Source organism: Meleagris gallopavo, chromosome 1 (assembly GCF_000146605.3).
Source record: "Meleagris gallopavo isolate NT-WF06-2002-E0010 breed Aviagen turkey brand Nicholas breeding stock chromosome 1, Turkey_5.1, whole genome shotgun sequence".
NCBI lineage: Eukaryota > Metazoa > Chordata > Aves > Galliformes > Phasianidae > Meleagris > Meleagris gallopavo.
Genome location: NC_015011.2, coordinates 166,909,807 through 166,931,522, shown reverse-complemented (window position 1 = coordinate 166,931,522; position 21,716 = coordinate 166,909,807). Strand labels below are relative to the sequence as shown.

Below are 21,716 nucleotides of genomic sequence, written 5' to 3'. Positions count from 1 at the left end.
TTTTGCATTTCTTTTCATAAGAATCCTTTTATTCAGAAACAAGATAGTGACTTGATACACCAAGTATTGCCACTGTTCTATTCAGCTGTATGCTATATATACTGTGTTCCCCTGCATCCTTCTCAAAGGAATGGAGTGCATTCAGGTAGCCTACTACTGCAGTCTAATTAAATTATCTTGTCAAATGTGGTGTTTTAATTCAAGACTTGCTTCTTGTTTAGCCTGTGCAGAGAAAGCTGCAGCACAAAGTTTAGATTATCTGAATCACTTATTACTCCTTTGAACTGAAATATAATTAGTAGTCATGACATTAGATTGTGGTACCTGCTGGTTTAATACTGCCAAAAAATCTGTGTTTTGAGGAATAAGAATATTCCTTCATCACTGCTTTTTCAAGGAGAGAACTACCAGGACATTTCATCAAATGTAATTCATTCAGGTTTTACAGCTGTCTTGAAAATAATTTAGATAAAATATAAAAGAGGAATTTTCATGTTCCAAAACATTAAGTTAAGCATTTTACACATTTCCGTTCTTGATGCAACTGAACATTGCTTTGATGCAAGTCCATGCCAATACGGTAGTACTGCACCAGTTTTTCTTAATTCTAAATGTGAAGGCATGCATTAAGAAGGGGAAAATACAATTAAAAATACTACTTTTTAAAAAGTGTAGTTAGTTTCATATTAATATTGAACGTGCTGTGCTCAGGCTTATAGCAAATTCAAGGTTACTGAAAGCTTGAGTTCTAACTTCTTGAAAGAAAGGGAAAGTTAACTTTACTCAGACAAGCATTAAACACTTTTTTTCCCCCAACTTAATAGCAGGGTTTCAAGGAAAAATGCATACATTTATGGGAAGGGTCATTTTTTTGCCTTCTTTAATAATAGCCTGTTGTTATACTATGCTGTCTTCTCAACAGCAAATTTGACTGATGGCTGAGAGCAAAATAGCAGTCTTATCAGGGGTACATAATTCCTTTGTAGGGTAGGTCATTATACTTCTGAAGTGTCTGCAGTAACCCATCAGCATGAGTTACTGGGTTCTTGATACTGTATAATTATGATACATGCATGATTCCACTCTTTGTCCAGCTTGCACATGCCTTTCTAGCTCCTACTTAGAGGCTCTTTTTTTGAGAACTGGAATAAGGTCTACATTTTGAAATGCTCATCTTTCAGTAATAGAGGAAGTGTCCATGTGTGGTAAGAGAATTTTCGTGTTCCTTGCTCTCGCATTTCCGTAAGTGAAGGCAAGTCTCAGACAACTGAAATATCAATAGTAAAGGAAAATATCCTTCCCTCCTCATAGGTATGCTCTTTGCCTCTGTTATCTTCTCATTAAAACTAATGATTGATAAACTCTTCTCAGTTTGGAGATTATGTACTCTCATAGTAATCTAAGACAGAGGAGGTATCTAAAACTTAATGAGAATAGTTATTGTCCTTATACAACAACTTTTATACAACACTTACTCAATTCTTCCGAATATTTTAAAGATACAGGTAAGTTATGTCAGTTTTTTGTTTGTCTCTGTATTCCAGATGTGTTTTTATTTTAGATCTGAATGACAGGTTATCTCGCAGCCAGTTCAGCCAGTAAAGCAAATCCATCATCTATTGTTATTTTTTGCTCAGCTGAGTCCAGGAATATGCTAATAACAAATCCATTCAGTTCCTGATTCCAACAAAAAATGCAAGTGTGCCTAAACATGCCAGTAAATTCTTCTCTGAGGTTCCTCATATACTTGGCATCTGCACATATATCTGAGAATGCCAGACATTTATCTGTGATGAATGCAAAACTGATTGAAGATCTTATGTTGCCAAATAATCATTTTTGGACATGCATGGTGATTCATGTGTTTTCTGTCGTCCTATCATCAAGCTGGTGATCAGACAGATGATGTTTCTCGTTTTTCCAGCTCATGTTTCCAGCAAAGACATTTGCTGGACCAACTCTTGGCTTACAGGCTGACTTCAAGGTCCCTGACTATCCAAAAATCAGCTTTTCATGCAAATATTCAAGAATCGACACCATCTGTAAAATCTGCTCCTCATCTATCCATCATTAGGCTTTATTGATTGAACTGTCCTTTTTCAGGTATAATCTCTGACTCAGGGTCAGTCTCTTTACCGTGTGCATTTGCAGCTTCCAGCTCATTGTGTAAATGATGAGCATAAACTCAATCTTTTCACACAGCGTGCAGATATTTTTAATTAACAACAGAAGTGACTAGATTGAGATAATTTATTATTTTGAAATAGAAAATCTTTTCATTTAAACTGCAGCTCTGTATGGTTTTGTAATATTTTGTGGAGTTTGAGGAATGTGACTTTGGATAGGGTCACCTAAAGGTACCTTGCACATATGTCTGTGTTTAATCCACTTTTCCTAGCTATTACATTTTCACTGATGTGGCAAAACAATCTGAAAGATAGCACAAACCTATGTTTCTTCATTAGATAGCAGACTTCTCCTTTGAACCTCAATTTGTCTTGACAAATTGAACTACTACATAGGTTTTTTGTCTCTTACTTATGAGTTGCAACAATTGAGCTAATATTTTTTACAGGGCTAAGGAAGGCACAAGATTTATCATAACGAAAAGATCTTATGAAATTTCATCATAGATACAAAGGCCTCTCTCAATCAATATCCCTTTTGACACAAGCAGGATCCCTCCTGTGAATTGATAAGTTACCCTGAAGGAACTTCTGATCCAATTTCAACTTACTAAGATCTGTTAATATTTTACAAATATGATATATCCTTCAAAGATTGTTGCACTCACTGTCTTTAGGCTTGATCAGCTGTGATGTTCTTTATGAGAAATATTCTTATCAGCCTCCTTACTTACCAGAGAAACAGAATAGATGTCTATATGCATATTAGTTAAATACTGTTCTTGTGTTTACAGCTGATTAAAACAAAAATTGATTATTTGATTAATTCCAAGGCTACGTTTAAAATAGACGATGAGGGAAGAATTCAGTTGACTGAAGATGGGCATCTGGGTCTTTAGGTGTCCTGTCTGGCCAGTAGTGGTTGCTGTAGAAAAACAGTAGCCTCCCAGATCCAATAGCTCATTGTAGATGCCTCCGGTACTTTGAAGCACCTAAAATGCATTTGTTTTGGCAACTGAGAATGTCTTTCATCGTCAGAGTGCAGTTTTTCCAACAGATAGACTCCTCCATGTTTATTTTTTCTCTTTTTTTTTTCTTTTTTTCCCCTTTAGTCTTGAATCTCGCCCATTTCCCAAAGCCAAAATGCTCTTGCTTCATAAAGTCCTCCATGTTCAGAAAATATATGAAATACCTATTCTGACCAAGTCATGTAGTGTCACAAGCTGCACAAGATACGTGCAAGTGCCGCAAGTCAAAAAATATCACAAGTCATGCAGTTGACAAGGCATGAGAAATAAAGACAGCTGCTATCTTCAATAGCAGCAGAAGAATAAGGAAATAGGGTGATTCTAATGAAAACAAAAGATTCTATCTTTTTCTTGTAAGACAGTCTTACACTATCATTATTCTCTAGAACCATTTGACAGTAACAAGTGAAAACGTGAAACTGACAACAACTGACTGTTGATAATAGGAAGAACACTGTGCCAGTATATAAAACTGTCTAAAAGATAACTCAAACCAGTTTCATTTATCTACTCACAGTGGATATTAAAATAATTTTCTGATAACAGTTCTGGGAAATGGTGTACACTTACTGTGTGTGAAATAAGTCTCCTTTAACAAGGAAAGAATGACTTTAATAGGGAAGAGAGTATGTCCCCACAGAGTGTTTGGGATAATACTGTCGCCTCTATATTGCTGTAGATAATCATGTTAGGAATTAGACATGTCTGTCTGCATAGAGATGTGTGCAAGTGTATGCAGTGTTTGAGTTTCAGCAGCTTTTGTGGAAATTCTGTAACTGTGATGCTGGTATGAGTAAAATTGTTAAGCAGTATGGGAAAATGTGTGCACTATGTTTACTTATAGTTCTGGCATGGCTTTAACATGTTACCAGAACATTTTTAAATATAATACTTTGAAAGGACACTTGAAACAATTTATAAAATCTCAAAATTAATCAAATAACTAACATCAAATTCTGACAAATGTGTATGTTCAGAAATACAATATACTTCAAACTCTCATGTTACATATTTCCTGTCTGTGCTGGTAACTGCTTGAAATTCAGGAGCTGCCTTGTACTGGGAAATATTTTGCTTATTATGAAGAATTTAGGAGAATTTAATGAAGAATTTAATAAATGATTATAAAAACTGAAGTCTGAGTTGACAGTAAAGCAGCTGAAAATAGAAAAGTTGAATATATTTTTCCTGCATTTTGTTTATGATTTCATTATAAGTAACTATTAAAAAACCTATGACTATGAAATGTGTAATTGATAGATGATTAATCCATATGAAAATGACATTTATGAGTCTTTTAAAAGTTAGAATGCTCAGATGCTAGTGCAGTAGAAAACATTAAGGTGGAAGTACCTGAAGTGCTTTTCAGAGAAAAGAATTTCACATCCTACAGGTAGTCACAAGTGAGCTTACTTCTACAAATTCAGCATCATAATTATTTCTGTTTCACAGTAACTGAGTTTTACACTGTTCAGTGAAGAACAAGTTAAGTGATTTTGGTGATACTGCTGGTTAACACTAAGATGGTAGTCCTGGTAGTATGTGTTTAATCATTATCCAAGTCAGATAACTTTTATAGATTTCAAATTTTTAAGTAGTTATTCTATAAAATTTTGATAAGTAATATTGACATTTCAATATTTGTCCCCACTCATAAAATCATGTAAAGGAACAAACTTCTACGCCAAACGTCTTTCATTCTTAAGGAAGGTGGAAACTTCTCTAAGCATCCTGTGGAGTGCTTTCCTATGTCTGCTCCCTTGAGTATCAGGTCTCTGACTCCTTTCTTTTAAGTTACCCTTGACGTTCTTTGTTCGAGGATAAAACATTTGAATAGCTCTTGCTTGTGTAATGCTAAATGGCTGTCACCTTCGTGACTTCTCTGTTATTTTTATGTATTCTTTTATTTTGTAATTTTAAAATTTGGTGGATAGAAGCTGTAAATGTTACTGTATTATCTTTTCATGTGAGTAACTCTAGTCATCATTCACAGCTATGCAACACAGTCTTGTGTCACCTGAATAAATGGAGACATTGATATTAGCAGGTTGTCCTCTCTGATTTACAATACCAGGCCATCTAAACATCTAAACACAGTTTTCAGTGGATTTGCTGACAGTCTGTTATTCTAAAAACACCTAGAGATTTAAGAATTTTGAGTTGAATTTCAGAGTGGGTATGAGAATGTGCCTGTCCACATGGCTGTATCATCTTCCTTTTTTTAAAAAATATATATATAGTGTTCATTTCTCCATATATTGCCCTCTCTTCATTATCTGCAGCTGTTCAGGGCAGCTTAATTTACACTACAGATGGTTTACATCAACTCCACACTTTCTTATTCCTTTCCCTTTGTTTGCATCTTACATCCAATTTCTTGGTTTCTCTCTTGCATATTGTTTCTCTGTCTGGTAAAACTTTTGCCTCTTATAAAGCGTCCTATCACTTCTCTGTAATGTGTGTGACTTTTTATTTCTAGTATGCCTGAGCAAAAGCCAACTGGCTTTTGAAACCACAATGAAAATCTGCCTGGTCTCAGTTCATACCAAAATTCTACAGTGAGCTCGGTTAGCTGGAAGGAGAATCTAGTGGAAATTTTGCTTAGCCTAGAGGAAAAGCACTTTTTAATCAGCTTCAGGTCATCATCCCAGGTTAAGTTTTAAGTATGATAGAGGTAAATTTTCATTACAGAAGTTTGCTTGAGCTTTGACTTACTGGAGAGTCTACGGTGTAGTTAAAGTATACCTCAGCTCTCATTACAAATCCTGATTTTTTTCAGTGATACTGATAGTTATAAATCTTGCGTAGATCTTCTCTGTTGTCATTGATAAACAGTTGTCTGTCTCTGTAAAAGATTGACTTTGTCTATTACAGAAGTGTCTCTTTCAACGTTACCTCAGAAGAAATTCCAACAAACCAACTGCTTAACATACCTTTTAATATTTCATTTGTATATTTACATCTCAGCTAGATTTGTTGATACATGTTGGTGTGTAACATTTCCTAGCTATACCAACCACTTTTTAATATTTATGTTAGCCTTGCGCTGATAGTAACATTAAGGTCACAATGTTTTCTGTAGGTTAACCATGGGAGCACCTTATCAAAACCACATGGTGTCAAAGCATCTTGATCTTAATGTAATTATAATCAAAAGCAATCCTAGCAGGCAGTTCAAATATTTCAACTAAACAAAAATACTGTATCTTTGTTTTCCTTTATAAGTAACAAACAAGGTCATGATAACCTTTCTGGCCAAGGGCAGAACATTTACCAAACTTGTCAGGCTTTAGCTTTTCATTACTGCAAAGCTGAAAATAAAATATTATAGCCTTTTTTTTTTTTTTTCCATCCTTCTGCAGAAATATTATATATTACAATGCAATACTACTTATTCAGTGTTAGCTTACGTGTATGCGAGTAGTTTGGTGTGACTTGGTGCCATCTAAACCAACTGATTACCCTACTGTTCCCAAAAAATCTTTGTAGGACAGTAATGGAAGACGGCTGTGGATTGTGCTGTGATGGCCTCTCCATTTTCATGAGATCTCATATGACACCATGTGACAAAGCAGGTTCCTTGATTTTTTGAAAAGTAGACTTCATTGTAGACTTGCCAGTGGAGTGTGTCTTTCTTGACTTTTGTCCCAAGAATGTATTTTGGACCAGATGGCCTCCAGAGGTTCCTTAAAACCTCAGCTATGCTGTGATTCTATGATCTTGTGAAAACACCAGAAGTGGATTGTCCTGCTATTGCTTATACAATTAGTTCAGAGTATGGTCTGACAAAGGATGTTCTCTAGAAAAGAGGGTAGCTGACCGAAGGGTAAGTATCAAGTGTGTTATAGTCATGCCCTGCTAATTGAGCTAGCACCCTTTTCAAGAAACTGTAAAAGTGGCTATATGTTGTGTAGGTGAAAGAAAAAATGCTGTTGCTTGTAAGTGAAAGTCAGTCTTATAAAAAAATCTTATTTATTTGTTTATATTTGTTGTTTGGAGCATTAATATTGACATATATTGCACCTATTTAAAATATTATGTGAAATACGTGGCACAGGATGCTTATGTAGGTAATAGTGGGCATGATAATTATTAGCAGATGTCAAAGACAGGTTAAATGTTAGTGCAGTTGCCCTTCTGAGAGAGGGATAAGTGATCTTTGCACATACATCACATGTCCAAGCTGCCATTATGAAGAATTACAGGTCGCAGCCAAAATAACTTTCTCCATATTAATGTGCTCCAGCAGGCTGTTTTGGAATATGTTTTCCTATGTTAAGTATGACCTGCTCTGCAATCCTGTGGGTCTTTAAAGTAGCTTGTGACTTAGAATATAGTACACATGTGGTTACACGCATGGTAAAAGAAAACCATAATATGTGTTGGGTATAAATATTAAAAGATTAAAATCTTTCTCCGGAACAGAAACAAAAGTGTTATTTTACACTGAGAAGTACTGAATTTTATTTTATATGATTACTTGAAGAAAGGTATAGGTGATAAGCTATCTACCTTTTTGATCATAGGCTAGAGTAATGGATAGGGAAGTGGGAGACCTAATTCAGAAGCTTACTAGCTACTGGAGCCTACTACTTACTCTTCCAAAGAATGCCCAAACAGCCAGAGTGTATGTCTTTTTGCTTTTGTCTTATGCTTTTTAGCAATATGAACTAACACAGCCATTGTGATTTGGCATCAGCGACCATGTTGTACTGCAAGGTCTGCGGGAGACAGCTGTATTGTGAGGGAGGATTCTGTTTTCCCCATTTGCTTTCACCAAGTGTCAACCTAGTTTTCCTTCACTGGGCAGCAGACTGGTTGACAAAAGTGAACTGGATGACCCCAGTAAGGTGAAAACAGGACTGTGTTTAGGATTTTTCTGTGTAGAAGTCTAAGATATCTGACACCCACTTTTCCACGTTCTGAGCACTTGTTCCTGTTGAACAGAGGAATTATACTTGTCTTTGGAGTGCACAACCTCCTGCTCACCCCTGAGGAATGATTTCATATTAAGCAAGTGTGAGTCTTGTCATGGTTAATTATACAGAATATATCCACAAATCATATTTTAAACAACCAAACTTATAAGGAAAATGTTAAGAGGACTAGCAGCCTGCCCTGAGGTATTAGGTGAAGTCTATTTAAATGACTGTAGCAGTGCATATAACTGTGGCAGCTGTTGTATAGCTCTCTACGGAGATTTTTGTACTAACAAGAAAGACTCTTGGCTTCCCTGGCTGTTAGCATTAGCTAACATTCAGCTGTAGCTGAATGCATACTGCATGTGTAGGACTCCTACTAATGTCCTGGATATCTTCCAGCTGAGACAGGATAGCATTATTTGTTGTGCCTGAGACATTATCCTTATCGGTCTCAGAACGTTAATTTATGTAGTGATGGGTGCTGTGCATGCCCAGCTCCACAGGTGACAACAGCTCAATCTGTATGTCTTGCAGGTAGAAATAAATTTTGCCTTTGCTTATATGAACATGGAAAGTGTGTGAGATGCCAGTATCTCCAGTGCTGTGTTTATGATAAACTTTAGAAATACCCCTGCTCCACCTTGTCTTTCTCTTTAAAGTGACTTACAACAAATGCTGTGATCAATACAATTTATTGCTTATTACTAGTAGACAAGAGTGAAGACTAAACAACTACAAACAACTTCCCTCCAACCATCTTCTTCTGTCTCCCCCACCTGTGCAGCACAGGGCAATAATGCCGTCAGGCCACAGTCAGACTGTTGTGTTTCATCTGTGCTGTGCCTCCATGGTCTCTTTCTGCCCCTGCTCCACGCAGGCTCCCTGCTATGGATGCTATCCTTCCTGAACTGATCCCATGTGGACTTCCCACAGGCTGCAGCTCTCCCAGCACTGCTCCAACATGGCTTCATACCATGGGGCCTACCCTTCAGGCACTTCTCCAATACAGATCCATGAGCTACAGCTCAGGCCTAGTGCTGCTCCTGCAGGGGTTTTCCATGGGCTGTACCTCCCTTAGGCCACATCCATTCCCTGTTTAAACTACAGTTATTATCTGTGTCAGTGTGAGTTAGAGGTATTTAGGCTCTCTGATGTTTCATCCTTTGTATTCAGTAGTTTTTCCTACTTAGGAGTTTCTTAGGACACTTTCAGAGTTCCAAACCTGTATTAGAATTCCAGGGTGGAATTGGAACTGGGATGCTAACAGTTCTGTTTCCTCTCTGTTTATGGGTTTGTAGGTATTGATGATGAGAGGTGAGTGGGATAACAGCTACTTGTTTGTGTTTTGCAAAAAAAGAACAAAACAAAGGGATAGTATCATTTGACCCTTCTGATAATTTTCCACAGCAGTTTATGCTACTAGAAAATCAAAAGGACACTACTATATCCATTCAGAGATTAACCAAGTGATTAAAACAGTAGCTCAGACCTTCCATCAGTTTATGTCTATGGGTGTTTCCCACTGATGTTCAAATCACATTATCAGAATTGAGTATACATATATATGTATATATATGTGTATATACATGTATATTATGAAGAAAGGGTAAGGGAACTTATGAAGTAAAGTTGAGGGAATTGGGCTTGTTTAGCTTGGAGAAGAGAAGGCTCTGGGGAGATCTCATTGTGGCCTTCCAGTACTTGAAGAGTGTATAAACAGGAGGGGGAACAGCTGTTTACAGGAGTGGATAGTGATAGGACAAGGGGGAATGGTTTTAAAATGAGACAGAGGAGGTTTAGGTTAGATATTAGGAGGAAGTTTTTCACACAGAGAGTGGTGATGCACTGGAACAGGTTGCCCAAGGAGATTGTGGATGTCCCATCCCTGGAGGCATTCAAGGCCAGGCTGAATGTGGCTCTGGGCAGCCTGGTTTGGTGGTTGGTGACCCTGCACATAGCAGGGGAGTTGAAACTAGATGATCTTCATGGTCCTTTTCAACCCAGGCCATTCTATGATTCTGTGATATGCAGGTACATATACACTAATCCTAAGTATCTGTAAGTGTCCTGGTTTCAGCTGGACAGGGTAGACTTTCTTCATAGTGCTGGTATGATGCTATGTTTTGGCTTTAGGAGAAAAACAATGTTGATAATAAACCAGGGTTTTAGTTGTTGATGAGCAGTGCTGTTCACAGCCAAGGACATTTCAGTTTTTGTGCTTCCCATACTGTCCTACCAGTGAGAAGGCTGGGAGAGCACAAGTTGCTCGGAGGTGACAGAAAGAAGACAGCTGACCTGAACTGGTCAAATGGATGTTCCATACTGTATGGCATCTTATGAAAAAAACTATAAAATGGTGGGGAGTTGGCCAGGGGTGGGGCTGCCACTGCTTGGGTGCTGGCTGGGCATCAGTTGGTAGGTTGTGCATCACTTGTTTTGTAAATATATTTATATATAATATATATAATCATTACAGTTATTTCTCTTTTTCTTTTCTTAGTAAACAGTTTTTATGTCAACTTATGAGTTCTACCTTAATTTTCCAATTCTGTTCCCCATCATACTGAGAGGGGAGGAAGTAAGCAAAAGGTGGTGTTTGGCTGCATGCTGGGTCAAACTAGAACAGTAAAATGGCTAGCATTTATGCTGTATACTTTTTTAGTAGCCAGTAATGTTGTTTCAGAGGCATCCTGCATTTATTTTGCAGTACAGATTTCCTCAAAGAGTCTTAAAATCAATTACTATGGCAGAGCCCCCTGATCTTACTCATACTGTTAATGTATGTCTGGAAAGTACCTAAAAGAAATAATTAAAGTTCCTTTATTTGTATGTATTGCTGACATGCCCATTCACTGGCTTTCCTTTACTCCTTTATTCTTCAGAGTTCATCCTTCCAGGAGACATGGGATTATTAGGAATTGAGAATCCTATACTAGTCACAGCCATTCTTATTATTGCATTTTATGGCAGAAGATAAGGTGACACCTAACTTCTGTTGATGCAAAAGGCATGCTGATGCAAAAGGTGAAATGCTTTCTGCACCAACATCTGTGTGCAAACACCAGTACAAAAAAAGTGTGCTCATGGTGTGAATTTGAGTAAGGCACCTCATTTAAAAGAAATGTACGGTGGTGAGTAATCTTCCTCTCTTTGTAAGTGGAAGACAATTTCAAACAGCAGGTGAAAAAGTGTTATAAGAAAAAATGTACTCTGAAAGATAAGAAAGGTTTGTTAAATAGAATAGCCAATATAAATTAAGAACCTTCACTTTTAAATACCTCATATTTCCTTGATGAAAACATAAGGTCTCTTTTCATGAGTATTTAGACACTGCTTTACAACAAACACAGCTTCTTCATATTCTCCCACTTTCCTTTTCTAGAACTACCTAGAAGTCTGATGAAGCAATGTTTTTCCTTCTTCTGTCTTTCATTTGTTTTCCTCTCAGACAAGGTTGTGTTACGTAATTAGATGTCTGGATAGCTGTAGTCTTTTATCTGAAGAGTCTAAAGCCGTGGAGATCATCAACAAGGCTGCTTGTTAAAAGATTGACCTGTGCCATGCATAATTTGCCACAGTAGATTTCAGAACTCACTGCATGAAAAAATGAAATTAACAGCTCAAATAAACTGTTATGTTCCTTTACTCAAACAATAGAAGATATATACTTGAGTCTGTTTTCTATGGAATTTGTATTAATGTAATAGCCTCTTCTGCCTTTCTGTAAGCAGTAAAATGACTCTTAACACATAATCAAATACAAAGATTATCTCTGTGTATTTTAGTGTGTACCTGATTCATGTAACACTGAAGGTTTAAGTTAATTTACTCTTGATTGACTTCGGGATGTTTGACTGGTTTCTAGCTCTTTAAAAACAATCTTCTTATCAAAAGTTGACAGTTTTCAACTTTCATTTCCATACTGCTACTACTTTGATACTGTTCTTTAATTCTCAGAAAATTGGATGCTAAAATAAAAGCTTTGTTGCATTCTGTCAGTCTCTAGCATTGTCATGTATAATTTCAGTTATTTGATGCATCTTAAAAGTTTTAGATGCAGCTTTTTGACATACGTTTTTGTTGCTATTGTTCCCTGAGAAGTTAAAAACCCTTAAGGAAATGAGATAAATCAAATTGTTAGATTTCTGAAGTATGTATCGTGACAGCAAAGTTGGGATGAAAAGAACCTGATAAAGTAAATGATTGTATACTCTTGACTTAGAATTTGGCTAGAAGTTTTTGCTTTCAAACTTACAATCAGCTTTTTGAATAACTCCATTTTACACTTAAAAATAAAGGATAAGTATACCCTCTATTTAAATGTATCTGTGAATTATCCAAAGAAATATCACCTTTACTGCTAGGGAGACTTTTTTCTTGTTGATTTGGAAAGCTAAAGTCATTCAGTAATACCACGAAGGGAGAACACCAGGGTAAAGAAGAGACTGGAAGTATGACAGCCCTTTCAGCTGAGAAGCGAGAGAAAATGTTGGGCAAAGATAAAAAGTAAAAATAAGAAATTTGGAGATAAGCTTTGTTTCTTTGCCTATCTAAAATGTGCTGTGTGTCTGACTGCTGATAGACAAATTCCCAAATGTAATGCAGAACTGGAGTTTCACAGGCAGGGATTTGATGAAAAGAAAATTATTTTTTGCCTCTTGAATGAAACCCTATGGTAAAAAGCTTAAAATTCATCTGCTTTAGCAATAGATGCAAGGTAGATCATATTTTGTTTTTATACTATAATTATTTGCCTAATTTGTAAATTAGTTGAAGCAGTCAAAAACTAAATATGGAGTGAACAAATTTTACCTCAAATTAAGTTCAATAACTACTCATCAAATCAGATTTTAAGAGGGAAAGTAAAATGTAATTTATCGACACTCGAAGATAATATACTATTTACAACTTAGGAAACTTCAGTGGACTCACTTTCAAAAAATGTTTTTAGAGGAACTTAAATATCTTTGTAAGGACACTGCTTGTTTTCTGGTTGTATATTAAAAAAGCTGTCACATAGCTATGTAGAGTATGATGTGGTATAATATGGTTTTATTGGTGGATCAGTAACACATTTGGGATCGATTTTCTAGCTGTATGCTGAGTAGATCTCAAGGCAACGAGAGAAATGCGATGGAAGGATTAATTGATGTGGTATACCAGAACTTCGTTTTTTGTCCCAAACTTGGCTGGGACTTCTGTTACTGCCTCTTCTCCTCCATAGGTTGCCAGCAGCAACCTCATAGGCATACACACAGCTTTCCCTGTTTGGACTCTTTCTCTGTTTCTTTAGAGCTCCCAGTGTGATAATGTGATTATCTTACTCATGTAATCCTTTTCTGTTTTCATCTTGATTTCATTAGTGCTGTAAAGAACATGTTAAATGTTTACCAAATGGTCTACAGTGGCCAAATTCTCTGCTTTGCTATGGCTTGAGTAACATAGGAAAATATGTAACATAGAAAAAGATTTAACTGCTTTGAGATGTTTCAGAGCATACTAAGTTGTAAACTTTCTTACGGAGGATTTTTAGTGTAAATTTTCAGTAGCTTCCAGTGTTTTCTTCCTTATAAAATAAATATCCCCTCTTTTAATTATTAATTATTCAGTACATTAAGGCAAACATTTAGATTTTTAGGTAGTTTATTCAGAAGGCTATTGCTTCTCATTATGAACACAGACTAACACAAATGTAGCAGATAGATTTCTGGTAATTTTACTAAGAAAATTACACACTATGTTTTTATTATTAGAGTTATTTGTGTTAAGAGTTATCTTAGCAGTTACTTGTAAGTCATGTTTCCCTAATGACTGCAAGCATCCTGCCTTAAATTCCATCTCTGTTTTCTCTCAAGATTAAATGTTTGTTTCAGTGAGGTAAGTAAACATCTAATTTGGATGACTAAATAAATAAATAAATAAATAAATACCAAAAAAGGTGAGACCACTAGCATCTCCTCATAAAATAAAAGCTATAGATTTGCTTCAAAAACAGGCCATCCCTTCCTGTGATAACTGAGATGGACCTTACTCCAAGTTTCTCAAAATAATGGGAACCATCTACCTAAATCACTTACATTATTCACATTCAGGAAGATTGAATTGGGGAAGTGAATATATTTGCCCAGGGGTGATCTTCATAGATCATTAGGTAAGCAGGTGAAACTAACAACTGTGTTCAACTGATCAAATGGAATCAGTTTAAGAGTCATAGAATATAGAATGTCTTGGAGTGGAAAGAGCTTAAAAATCATCCAGTTCCAACTGCCCTGACATGGGCTGGGTTGCCAACTTCTAAATCAGGCACCAGATCAGACTGCCCAAGGTCCCAGACAAACTGATCTTGAATATCCCAAGAGATGGGGAATCTACAGCTTCTCTGGGCAGCCTATGCCAGTGCCACACTGCCCTCTAAGGAATTTTCCCCTAACATCTAAGCTAAATCTCCCCTCTTTTAGTTTATAGCCATTCTTCCTTTCCTATCACTATCTGCCTGTGTAAAAAGTCAGTCTCCCTCCTTTTTGTAAGCTCATTTTAAGTGGTGGAAGGCCACAAGGAAGCTTCCCTGAAGCCTTCTGCAGACTGAACAAGCACAGTTCCTTCAGCCTCTTTTTGTAGAAGAGGTGCTCCAACCCTCTGATCACTCCCATGGCCTCATCTGAACCCACTCTAACAGTTCCACATTTTGTGCTGGAGGCCCCAGACCTGGACACAGTACTCCAGATGGGGTGTAACAACAGCAGAGTAGAGGGGGACAGTGCCTTCCCTCTCTCTGCTGGCCACTTTCTTTTGATGCAGTAGAGGATACTATTGGCCTTATGTGCTGCAAAAGCACACTGCTAGCTTGCATCATGCTTTTCATCCACCACAACCCCCAAAGCCTTCTCCATGGATCTGCTCTTAATGAGTTCTTCTTTCAGTCTGTACTTGTATTTGGGATTGCTCTGACCCAAGAGCAACACCTTGCACTTGGCCTTGTTGAACTCCATTAGCTTCATGTGGGTCCACTTTTCAAGCCTTTCCAGATCCCTTTGGATAGCATCCCTTCCTTCTATTTTATCAACTGCACCACTCAGTTTGGTGTCACCAGTAAACTTGCTGAGAGTGGACACCCAATCTCACTATCTTCATCATCAATACTGATGCTGAAGATTACCAGTACCAAGTTGGACACCTAGGAGGCGTCACTCATCACTGGCCTCCACCTGGACATAGAGCTGTTGTCTACAGCTCTCTGGCTGCTACCATTCAACCAGTTCTTTATCCACTGAACAGTCCATACTTCAGATCCACATCTTTCCATTTTAGACATAACAATGTGGTGTGAGACCATAATGAAGTATGAGATTTGTTAATATATGACATTGTTATACATGCTGCTTTGCAGTTTTGCTGCTTTGCAGTTTCTTGCAGAGAAGAACTATGCAGTGATAGCAAGTTATCAGTAGTGTTTCTTCCTTACCAAATGCATTAAATATGTATCTCAGTGTGATAAATGATTATTTTCTCTGAGGAAATGAAACAGAACCTTCACTGTATTGGTGCATGAAAATTACCATTTCACAAAGGACAAAAAATACTTATAGTGTTTTTGATTCTTAGTTATCTTTTGGTAACACAACATAAGTGTTTGGTTTTTTTGTTTGGTTTGGTTTGTTTTTTTTAAAAAAACTTCAGTTCAAAGGAAATTCACATGCTGTTATCTGCCATATGTTTGTCTTGCAACTTTTTATCTCATCTTGCTAATTTGGTCCTTTGCCCTCCACTGGATCTATTCTCTGGATCAAGGCAGAACAATCAGTTGTTTTTATGTGGAATTTTCAATATAATTATTTTAAAAATTAATTTCAAAGTCACCATCATATTTTTCATAGAGAAATATAAGTATGTTAATTTTTCTGTTTAGTAAGTGTGGGATTATAGATCTGTGTTTGCTTTACAAATTTATTTATTCATACGCAATTTAATATTTTGTGTAGCCCCAAATATTTTTGTTATGTTGATTTTTTTATTTATACACCCATACTCTAATTAAACATAATTAAGTTGACATTTCCTCCATATTTTTTGTTAAAATAATTAAAATAATTAACAAAAGCAAATGCCTACTCACATTTAAAGGAAAGATTCAGAGCACAGTTACGTATTAAGAACGTATATACCATATGGAAATAAATAATTGTTCCAAATGAGTTAAGAAAGAAATCTACCTAAGGTACTTAAATATACAGCAAGTAGAAATAATAGCACAAAGCAAACAAAAAGCATGAAACCATATTAATACATCATGTATCTTTTGAAAAAATTGGCTTGCTTCATATAAACCAAACAAGATCAGATAACTAAATGTACTACAGTTACATGATTTATTTTTTTTCCTTACATTTGTTTGCTAGTGATCTCACTGTAGCCTGGAAAGTATATAAAAAAAGGTGTGGTCTAAATCATGTATGTGTCTCTGCAAGTCTGTAGCTTGGGAAACTGATTCATCATTGTCAGTAACTTGAAGTAATGAAGCTTTCTAATCAGTTTTAAAATTATCAAATTATCTGTATGTGTTAAAAGTGTTTATATTTTAGTGCATGTGATGTATGATATTCATGGTATCCGTCACCTGGACTAGAGTGTAAAGTATCTACATGTAGTATGGATAAACATACTTGGTAGTTGTTGCTTTTTGTTTTTATTTTTTAACAGAGTAGTTTGAATTGTAGAAGGAGATGTCAAAAATTACTTAAAAAAAAAGGGGGGGGGGGATATAGCCTAGCTAGTTAGAAATTGATTGTATATTTCTTTAAAGCCCATATTACAATGTCCACCTACAATGCTTAGTGCAGAGCATTCCATGTAGATGGTTGTGTCCTGATCTATGTCTGTATGATTAAAGTGTAGGGATTAAAGTAAGAAAGAAAAGGAAACTGAACCGAAGTAGGGTTGCTGTGCCACAGCACTGATATATCAGGAAAATTCAAGCTTTTGAGGTGATAGGTAATTGAAGTGCTGATGAATGCTATCTGTTCCCACCCATAAACTGTCTAAGCTTCTCACAAAGGAAGCACGCTGGATTGTGCACTGGTGCTTCAGGGAGCATAGCAATCACTGACAAGGAGGTGCTGAGACAAACCTTTGTGTCACAAAGCAAAGACAGGCTGACAGGTTGGCTGGAGTCAGTTGGTACAGATTCCTCTTCTTTTAATTTTCATTTTCCCTTCTTTTCACTTCCTCAAAACTCAAAGAGGAATAAGATTCAAAAAGACAACTGTGACCATTCTGCTTGATGTTAACTCAGTCAACATGGACTGGGGATTAAATATATGGGCCCAGTACACCTAAATTAGCGCTCTGTAAAGTCACTTGGTAGATGTAAGCAATATTCCAAGATACCAGGATGTTGATTGCAGAAAAAAAAGAGAAAGGTCATTGTTGTGCTTTGAGGATGTCTGCGAAAGGAGGGCAGATATGCGGAAAAAAGCAAAAGAACTACCAGCAGATAGACTCCTAAGAATTGCACCACCCTCTGGGCAAAGAATTTCTCCCAAACATCTAACCTAAATCTCCCCACTTTTAGTATAAAACCATTCCCCCTTGTGCTATCACTACTGTATCTTTTTATACTCCGTGTAAAAAATCTGTCTTCCTTCTTCTTATAAGCTCACCTTATGTACCGGAAGGCCACAATGAGATCTCCCCAGAGCTTTCTCTAGGCTGAACAACGTAGCTCACTGAACCTGTCTTCGGGAGAGGTGCTTCAGCCTTTTGATCCTCATGGCTCTCCTCTGGGCCCATTCCAATAACTCCACATCTTTCCTGCCCTTTGGGCCCCAGAGGTGTACACAGTACTCTTGATGAGGTCTCACAAGGGCACAGTAGAGGGGGAACAATCACCACACAGGTCACAGACTCACACTATTGGCTCAATGCCCAGCTTTTCATCCCATCAGAACCCACTTTCCTTTTCAGGGCTACTCTCAGTGAGCCATTTTACACAACACTGTGGCTGTGACCATCCAGCCACATTCTTTATCCACTGAATAGTCCACCCTTTATATCTCTCCAATTTGGAGATAACGATAGGGTATGGCAGCATGTTATAGGCCTTGCAGAAGACCAGGTTGATGACATCAGTTGCTGTTCCTTTGTTCACCAGTGCTGCCAATCTGTCACAGAAGGGCACCAGATTGGTCAGATATGATCTGCCCATGGTGAAGCCATGCTGGCTGTATCGGGTCACCTTCTTATCTCACATGTGCCTTAACATCTCTTCTAGGAGAATCTGCTCCCATATCTTCCCAGGCACAGAGGCTGACCAAACTGTGGTTTCCTGAATCATCTTTTGTCCCTTTCTTAAAAATGGGAGTGATGTTTCCCATTTTGCAGTCACTGGTGGCTTCACCTGACAGCCATGGCTTTTCAGTATTGATGGAGTGGCTTGCCAACCAGATCAGCCAGTTCTATCAGGTCCCTGGGATACATATTACACATTACAGTGGAAGGAGAAGGATACATCAAAGATACTTCCTTAGGAAATGCTAGAAACATTACACAGGGCTGTAAGTCATGGATAAATTGGATATTGCAGGTAATTTTACTGTAGACCATTCTGTTTGGGACAATTCACTTTTATACTGAGTCTGGTGCTTATCTGCTTTGAAGTTTAAAAGATTAAAAAAAAAAGAAAGAAAGAAAGAAAAAGAAAAAGAAACAGTAGCTCAGAGGCTGTGAGACACCTTTATCTTAGGAAAGGGTCGGTGAGTCTCTGGAATTTGTTTCCTGGTAAAGGGGCTGGTATGTGACTTGGCCTTATGTTTGGCATTGCAACAGTTTTCAAACAGATGATGGCTGGGTCTTAGCTCAGCTGAAAATGAAGCAACCTTTGTAGGGACTAGAGTTATCCAGACAGCAAATGAGTTGATCAGATGAAGTGGGACACAGCTTTTCTCGTTTTAGCTGATGCAAAGCCACCTATATGTGAGGAGTAAAGATGTAAAGCAAAGTGTTTTGACTGATAAGCGCTGGAATAGGCTCCCCAGAGAGGTGGTTGAGTCACCATCCCTGGATGTGTTTAAAAGCCATTTGGATGTGGTGCTCAGGGACATGATTTACTAGAGGCTTATTAGTTAGGGTAGCATGTTAGTTAGTAGTTAGGTTGTGGTTGGACTCAGTGATGTTTAAGGTCTTTTCCAACCTGAGTGATTCTATGATTCTATAATAGGGAAAAGGACCATAACTTCTGTTTCTTTGACCAGTAATTCTGAAACTATTACAAATCACAAGTTCACCAAGAAGAGACTTGATCATATGCTGATGTTGTTTATTGCTAAAATTAAGCAAGTTATCTCTTGTTCAGTACAGTAACGACAGCTGAGTGGAGCCTACTGCATTTTGTTGCCCATTCTGTACTTTGTTTATTTATTTATTTATTTATTTATTTTTCAAAATAATCTGTCAGAATGGGATGTGTAATTATAGTAAACATTGCTCCAAATAGCACTTCAAAAAAATGTGATACATGCTTTTACTTCTTGTTCAAACTCATTTAGCTATTTATTTTCCAAGTATATTCTAACTTTACTTAATAGAGTGTCAAATTCTCAAAGGCTGCCAAAATTACTGATTTATATCTATCAATTTCAAATCAGCAGTTTTACTGTGGCTAGCTGTGGTTACCCACAGCTTGGCCTCATGAATAATGCTTCAAAATAATTGATAATTACAGTATCCCCATACCTAACTTATGCACTTCAATCATCAAGAAATAGCGTATGGTCTGTTCCCCAGTTGATTATAACTTCTTCTATATTAAAAAGGCTACACTTATAATTTGCTTGCTTATGCCAGATGGCAAGTTCCTAATTAAATACATTTCTCATGTGCCTTATTTTTCTGCTTCCATTTTGAGAAACCTAGAATCTCAGTAGGGCCAACAGATTGTTGTGGTACATTGTTGACATCAATAATTGTTATTTTACTGTCTTGTAGTGAATGGTAGCTCAAAAAGATCTGATGGTTCAAGGGCTGTGTCTTGATCTTTGGCACTGAGGCTCTACTTTTATACAAGTTCAGGTCTTCAAAACAGATTCTTAAAAAATGGTCGCTGTACTGTTATATTCATACTCCTTTAGGGCTGTTTGCATTTCTTCCACAGAAGGTGAGAGCACAGATTTGCTCTTATTATGATAGTTGATGAGAAACGTTATTTTCTGTTCTCCTTTTCTATTGGTCTTCTCTTTGTCTTCCTAGAACCTCAGAAGGGGTAAAAATTCTCAGCTGAATGATGAGCTTCTATTGTCTACCTGATAATGACAATATTGATCCAAAGGGTCTGGAGGAAGTGCATCATTCTGGGATTCTGAACTGTAGTTCAGCACAAGAAGTCATCACTTACACTACATGTTTTTTGCAATATGATGATATACCTGCAGATGCATACGTTCCAAGGCCTGTTAAACCTGTTCTACCATGGAATTAATTATAAGAGCATAGAATCGTTTTGAGTTGGAAGGGAACTTAAAGGCCATCCAGTTTGCAATCACCCTGCCTTGTGTAGAGTTGCCAGCCACCAAATCAGGCACTAGATAAGGTTGCCCAGGTCCCCATCCAACCTGGCCTCAAACACTTCCAGGGATGGGGCACCCACAGCTTCTTTGGGCAGTCTGTTCCAATGCCTCACCACTCTCTGAGTAAAGAATTTCCCCCTAATATTTAATCTAAATATCCCCTCTTTTAGTTAAAAACCATTATCCCTTGTCCTAATACCACGTTCCTGGATAAAGAGTCAATCTTCAGCTTTCCTGCAAGCTCTCTTTACTGGAAGGCCACAATGAGTTCTCCCCAGAGACTTCTCCAGCCTGAACAAGACCAACTCCCTCAGCCTTTCTTATTAGGAGAGATGTTCCAGCTCTCTGATTATCTTGTGGCTCCTCTGGAACAACTCCAACAGTGCCACGTCCTTCTTGTGCTGTGGCCCCAGATCTGAACACAGTGCACCAGATGAATCCTCATGAGGGGAGAGGACAATCACCTCCATCGCTTTGCTTTTTTTAATGTAGCTCAGGATACAATTGGCTTTCTGGGATGTAAGCACACATTGCCAGATAATGTTGAGTTTATCATCAACTAATATCTCAAAGTCCTTCCCAGGGCTGCTCCCAGTCCACTCATCACACAGTCATGCTTAGGATTTCACTGACACAGGTATGCACCCAATACCATTGTCCGTGTCAACAGCAGAGAAGTTAAATAGAACTCACACCAACCCTTGAGATGCAGGCAGTAAGTTTTCTGGATATGTTGTCAGGTGACAGCTCCATGTTTGACTGCCACGATCTGCTTGCTGATGGAGCTGTGAGTGGGTGCTCAGCTCATCACACACTGAAATAAAAATACTAATGCACAGAAGAATGAACTCATTAAAAAAGGCTTTAATCCACTGTCCTGTACAGAAGAGTGAAGAATTCCACTGAAATCCAAGTAAGCATTTCTGGTTTTCTTCCTGAGAGAGATAGCGGTTAACTTCCAAAAGCCAACAGTAGTTGCATTTCATACTTGATACAGTAGAAACATTATTTGAACTTTGTAATAGGGCAAAATCTTTCCAAATCTGCTTTAAGATTAAGTGTTGTGGTTTTTTTTTCTTTTTT

The 21,716-nt window shown here is 37.4% G+C and overlaps 1 long non-coding RNA gene across 3 annotated transcripts in view; it reads left to right on the top strand.

The window, feature by feature from the left end:
* Positions 1-1,077: 1,077 nt before the first annotated feature.
* Positions 1,078-21,716, top strand: part of LOC104917530 — a 34,942-nt gene continuing 14,303 nt past the window's right edge. For 2 of the 3 annotated variants that reach the window (XR_004158628.1, XR_004158627.1), the window contains exon 1: positions 1,078-1,205. This is a non-coding gene — a long non-coding RNA (uncharacterized LOC104917530). Of the gene's footprint in view, positions 1,206-21,237; positions 21,547-21,716 lie in introns of those variants that run through there. The other variant, XR_004158629.1, reaches the window with a different exon arrangement.